Source organism: Pinus tabuliformis, chromosome 1_1, assembly GCF_031772625.1.
Source record: "Pinus tabuliformis cultivar Carrire ecotype Pingquan chromosome 1_1, CPIR1, whole genome shotgun sequence".
Classification (NCBI taxonomy): domain Eukaryota; kingdom Viridiplantae; phylum Streptophyta; class Pinopsida; order Pinales; family Pinaceae; genus Pinus; species Pinus tabuliformis.
Genome location: NC_142297.1, coordinates 873,359,934 through 873,366,874, shown reverse-complemented (window position 1 = coordinate 873,366,874; position 6,941 = coordinate 873,359,934). Strand labels below are relative to the sequence as shown.

The following is a 6,941-nucleotide window of genomic DNA, read 5'->3' as shown; positions in this document are numbered from 1 at the left end:
TCAATCAAAGAGCACAAGTAACATATTAACATGTATTTTCCCTTCATTATTTTCATCATAGAGCCAAGAAATCTACGCCTTATCTATAAAGTAACGAAAACATTTTGGAATAAGTTTCATATTTAGATCCAGTGTCTAACCTATAAAGTAACAATTTTTTTTTGAAATAAATTTAATATTTTAAGCGATTGACTAACCTAATTTAATAATTGAAAATTCTCAAAGATGAATTATAATCCATAATAAGAGAGCCAACGTTGGAGCCCATACTTTCACTAAAACCATAAGAAACACAACCACTTGTTAAAAAGAAATTCAAGTAATAATAATAAAATAGAAATAATAAACATTAAAATATAAAATGGTATTTCCAACACACGTGTATAAATATTCATGCTCTATGTCCATTGTTAGATTAAATGGGTGTGGAGAAAATTAGTAGAGAACCCAAAATTGTATTTCTAATTAGGAGAGGGGTGAAGAAATGCTTTAAATGCGGGTTGTTTTCATTCTAATGGAACCCTTTGCAAAGGGGATGTTAAGATTCTGAGAGAGAAACTAGGCTTGCTAGAGAACACCTTCCTTGTGAAGACAGAATGTCAGTGTTTGGTTGCTCAGAGTTGTTCTCCCAAAAAAGGGGTAGATGAGTTTTGAAGAGGAGGGGAAGATGAGTTTTGAAGATTTGCAGGATGACTTATAGTATGAAAATTCCTTCCATATAGATGCTTGGCATCTTCTATTTCTGACCAATGTAAGTTTATGCCATATTATATGAAAGTTGTGACTGATACCTCTCACATTATGAGCCGTTTATGGTGGGAGATTCACATGCTAAGTAAGGAACATCTCTTGAGGAATGATTATTTGTTATATTGGCTAATGATTCCTTTGACAGAGAGATATTTTTGTAATTTCTGTTTCCTTTATTATCAAGTCAAGTTGGGAGAGCAATGTAGTTAGGCTTATATATAGCTAGAATGAGTAGAGTGAATAAACTGAGAGGGTGCCTCAAGCTTTTAAGAAGCCATTATAATCCCCTCATGACAACGGTGTAACTTTTATATTGTGTGGATAATAAAATATTAATTTTTCTTTCAAACTACGCGGTGTAACTTTTATATTGTGTGGATAAGAAAGTATTAACTGTTTTTTCAAACTACTGTGTGTTGTCCACTATGTTCATGTTACTGAATTATTAGATCTAGTCATCTTCTGATATGCCATGTTAGTGGTCTTTGAGTTCACCATTCAACAGATGTATTTAAACGGATTGGAAATTTTGATTGAAGTTTTAGTATGTGAGTTTTTTCTCTTATCATGGAATCATCACAATGATCACTATAAATTATATGAATAAACTATCATACAAGAAAATAAAGAAATTCAATGGAAATACAAGGCAATCTAAACATTCTTATCATGAAGAAAAATAGGCATATGCATTTCTGATAAAAATCCCTTATTCTCCACGGTGCAATCAACAATAATTGTATAACACCTTTCAATCTTAGCATATTCATTCAAGAAAATGCTTACCTCTGATAGATGAATCCACAGAGGCGATATTTGCACCATAACGAGGTTTTATTTTCCCTGTTTCTTAGATTTCATTTCCATAACATATATTTGAAACGAGATTATCTAATATATTTCATTTTTACTGCCTAAATAATTTAAAGAGAATCCTTAATCTATGTGATCTTGCCATTTGAACCATCCTTATTTATGACATATTATTTGCAGGTCGTAGATATTCCACAATATCACATATTCTCACCAATGACTTTGATTCTATACAATATCACACATTCCCACCAACGACTTTGACTCTACCCCACATAGCTGCATGGTCATGATTACAGAAGATGCTTTCAAATATTTTTAGTAGTTTCTTACACACTCACATGTCCTTATGGACATGAACTTACAACATTATATACATACTTAATTATGAGACAGATAAAACTGAAGGCCAACACCACTACATTACAGTTCTAACTTGATAGTGCCATAATACTTCAAGTCTACTTCTTTGTTGCATTATTCCTATTACCAAAATTAGTAGCTGCATTATTCCTATTAGTAAAATTAGCAGCAGCTTTGGCTGCCTTGTCAAAAACCCCAACAACCCTCAATGCTCCTATTGCAAAATAACTGTTGTTGATAGCTGTTGTTCCTGCATTGCAAGCTGATTTCCCTTCTGTAATCAAATCTTCTTTTGATATCTCTCTGAAGAATTTGCAAAAATCTGCCACCTTTGTTGCAGTAGTGCCCATCACTTGATACTTGTCATCTAACTCTTTGGCTTTGTTTAAAGTATCTTTTCCTAAGGTATAACCATTTGAAAGCATTGATGTAACCACTTTTACTACCTGGTCAGCAAAATGGAACGAAAAATCTCAGTTGCTTATCAAGGACTTCAAACTGTCCAATAACAATAATGTTAATATCCTCAGAATATCATAGGCTAATTGAGAAAATCATTTTTCAGTCTAAGAAGTATGACTTTCTAAATTTTTATGTAATATCTAAATTTTACTTTTCTCCATTGGTAAGGTAGGTGGCCTTTTTAAGCTACTTCTATTCTACAGAACTATAGGAATAAGTAGAATTTAAAGGGTAGGATCTTCCTTCTCTATAAATAGTTATTTACAGAGAGTTTGTAAAGCAAGATTACATTTAAGACATTTTACAAAACAGTCAAAATAAATGTTTTTTTGTTCATTATTTTCATTTCCTTTCACAAGTAAAATCTTATTCTAGGTTACTCTCAATATCCTTGACCAAAATGGCCTTTGAGGTACTCTACATGATCCAATCTTGATCTTGGAACTACACAACAGGAAAAAAGTACTGTCGTTTACCCATGAATGGTACTCATTTATCAAAGATCTCAAAACAAAATTGAAAGATCAGACATTTAAACACATATACAGAGACCATAAAATTGATTTGATACAAGAATGACTATGGCAGGGTAAGCAAGGTCTAGATCTAAGTGCAGTATTAATGTATTTTGAGGAAACAATTTTTTTCTTAAATTTATTTGAACATTGTTCCTCCACATATAAGAATAAATAAAATATATAAAAGAGTAAAAATAAGTAAATGAAAATACTCCTAATGTGTTTCCCTCTTCATGAAATTTTATCATTTTCTTTTCCCACTAATTAGCTACCTCCTCTAATCCTCCCCATGGCACTATATACACCTCCTGATTTAGGATTGTAGCTCCCTAGTTCAAAAATGCCAAAAACATCAGAAACCTACAATTTTTTTCACTTTTTATATTTTTACCAGAAAACCAAAACTATATTCAGAAGGCGATGTCAATCTGAATGTGACTATTAGTAAAGCAACATCTTGAATTTCATCTCTTTATAGAAAATTCAAATCCCAACCAAAATCCACTTGTAATAAAATCACAACAGAGAATTTACCCTTTAAACCTTACAATTGCAAACACCAATAAACTAAGAAAATCATACTTACACTAAGAAGGATAGCAATTTCTAAAGCATAGCGCTCCTTGATAGTCTCTAAAGAAACTTGTGTCCACTGCCCCATCCTATCACCACCCAAAAAATATAATTAGGCACTGGTTTTGGCTAGTTAAGGTCTACTGTTACACAGACCTTAAGTATGTATATCAATGCAAATTCTCTAGTGTTATCCAGTTTTATCAGGAAAAATATACACCAGGGCTACTACTTGGCTTGATATTTCCTAACTCATTGATGTCAAGTCTTACTACATCCAACAAGATTTCCATGAATCATTTCTCTAATTTTGATAACACAAATATAATATTGTGACTGCACTTTATTTCTCAACCAATTCTTAATAGAACACTTCTTTGCAACTCTGATAAAACACAAGTTGACAACTATTATTCTCAATAGATATTGCAACACAAAAATAATATTGTGACTGCACTCTATTTCTCAACATATTCTTAATAGAACACTTCTCTGCAACTCTGATAATACACAAGTTGACAACTATTATGCTTAATAGATATTGCAGAAATTGGAAATCAACACTTTTACATAAAAATTAGTCAAGAAATCCAACACCCACCTCTCTAATTTTACGTTCTTTACTGTGCCACAGTATGATAAAAACTGCTTAACATCCTTAACTATTGCTTTCGTAGACAAATTATAGACCTGGATTGTATAACCATCTGTAACGACAATTGACAACCTTCCTCTCAGAATTTTTAGTGAATAGCAAACACACATATATGATATATATACTGTGACACTAAATAGTAACCAAAGGAAGATTGATTAAATTAAAATTAGTTGTTTTATTCATTATCAAAAGTTTTGATTCAATGCAGTATTGGGCCTCCAAATCTATATTTCCTTAGTCTGAAGCAATGTTTTTAAAACTGGAACCAGTGACCAGACCGATCCACCTAATGAACCGATTTACTGACCGAAACTGGTCTAATCGAGACTTGCTTGGTCTAAACAAACCGGTTTTAAAAAAATACATTAAATAATTAATTTTTAATGAAACAGAACTATTTTTGAGATGTAAAACCATGATTCCAAGCCAATAGAGACAAAATATGCAAAGTTTTCTCATTTATATACCATGTAAAGGTGAATATATCAAAATGGCACCGAGTACAATACATATCATCAACAAAATTGCAAAATACATAAGAAATGAGGCTCTAAATGGCCTATAAAGTCCAGAAAACGAATATGCAATATATAGTAAGTGAGCGTTGAGGAAGCCAAAAATCCAGCAAAAAAAGGAAACTAATAGATAGAGGCATTAGTTTTAAGTAACACATGCCTCAAAGATAACCACACTATATATTGCAGATTCGTTTTCTGGACTTTATAGGCCATTTATTTTCCTATAAATGTGGTCCACTTGTAAATGGCCTATAAAGTCCATAAAAAATGCTGCAAGCTATGAGGCCATTGGCCTACTACAAGTCTACAGTGTACACATGATCAATCATCAAGTCCATCAACACTACTAGACATAGGATCATCATCAGGAGCTACATACACATCATCTGGTTCAACGTCTGATGATGCCTCAGCCTGATTTGCAACCTCAGTTTCAATGCCACCAATGACAATAGAAGTGGACCTAATGGAAGCATGAGTTTGTCAACCTGCACGATTAGTTCCTTCGATTGGTTCCTTGCCTTTCCTTGATGCTGCTACTGATCCTGGTTTTGATGCCGCCACATAATCTGCCTCATCCCTCGCTAAATACATGTCGATATCAAAATTAGCCTCAAACACAGGATCTTCAGTCTCCTCCACCCATTCTGATGTTGGATCAATATCGTCCAACACAATGGGATCTAGATCACGTGATTTGCTCATCATTTGGTTCCTCCTCAGTCGAACCTTGTATTTTACAAAAAACAAGATCATTTAACCATTTTTGTTCCAAACGGTTTCTCTTCTTCATGTGTATGCGCTCAAGAAAGACCAATTGCGCTCACAACCTGAAGCACTTCAAGTTTGGCTGAGGACTCTAATTGCAAACCTTTGCAATTTAGGACATTGGCCACCAAATGACTCCCACCAATGTGCTGCAAAGAAAAAGATACTAATTAGTAACTTAGTTTATAATTTGAATTGTAAAGAACGTAAATAATTTTAACTTGAAAAGAAAAACAAAATGGAAATTGGAATTGCTTACGTGGTTGGTCCACATCTCTTGCCATCTTTGCCAAGTTTTTGCCAAAAGTACCACTTGCCATATTGAAAATAGTAAGTTGTCTATGTATTTCCCACTGGTCTACATGGCTAGGGACCGTGCGCTCTAAGCAATCAATCAATCCAGCTCTGACCTTCCCATCATGCTGATCTCCTAGCCAATTTTTATAGTATACCTTGGGTTCAAAAAATACCCAGCTGCATGTATAGGACGATGGAGTTGATTGTTCCATCTGTTATCAATGATCTCCCATATACGACCATATTTAGCTAACCTGTCCTTGTAAGCTACCCGAATCTGCTCCTTTGCCTGATCCATAGCTTCATAAAGGTAGCCCATGGCCAATATTTCCCCATCCACCAACCTTAGCACCTTAGCAAGGGGCTCGGTAATTTTCACAAGCTCTACAGACCATTTCCAAAAATAAGTGTCTAACACTTTCTTTTTGGTGTCTTTTCCATCTGGTCTACAAGCCCACCGAGATTTAGACCATTCTTCAGAGGAAAACATTTTCTGCAAGTTTTTATGTTGACCATTGAGACATTGCAACACGAGGAAGTGAGTTGCAAATCTCGTAATTGCAGGCCTAACAAGCTCTTTGCCTCCAATGTGTTTCCTCATTAGGTTAAATACCCATGAGTGGTTGTAAATGTATTTTTAATGCACTTGGCAGTCTCTACAGTGTTTTTTACCCACTCCACTTTGCCTATATCCTCAAGCATGAGGTCTATGCAATGTGCAGCACATGGAGTCCAAAATATGGTCTTATATTTGGCCTCAACCATATTTCCAGCAAGAACATAGTTTGAGGCATTATCAGTGATGACCTGCACAACATTCTGCTCCCCAACTTCCTGAATAACGTTATCCAAAAGCTCAAATAGAGGGATTGCATCCTTTACCTTATCAGATGCATCAACTGATTTCAAAAACATGGTTCCTTGAGGGCAAGAAACAAGGAAATTAATGATAGTGTAGTTCTTTCCATCGGACCATCCATCTGACATAATGGAACAACCTATTTTGAGCCATGAATCTTTAAAATCAACCAAATACTCATCAATGGAAGATATCTCTTTTTGCAAAAGAGCTCCCCTTAAGTCATGCATAGTAGGGCCTTTGACGCCCTTTCCTGCAGCTATAACAGAGTCCCACATAGCTTGGTAATAAGGTGAGCGAGCATCATTAAATGGGATATCTAAATCATACCACCATCTAGTAATGTATTGGTGAGAATTTTC

General features: G+C 34.4%; 1 pseudogene; it reads right to left on the bottom strand.

Annotated features, from left to right (window-relative positions):
• Window positions 1-2,024: 2,024 nt before the first annotated feature.
• Window positions 2,025-6,039, bottom strand: LOC149217094 (binding partner of ACD11 1-like; annotated as a pseudogene).
• Window positions 6,040-6,941: the final 902 nt, after the last annotated feature.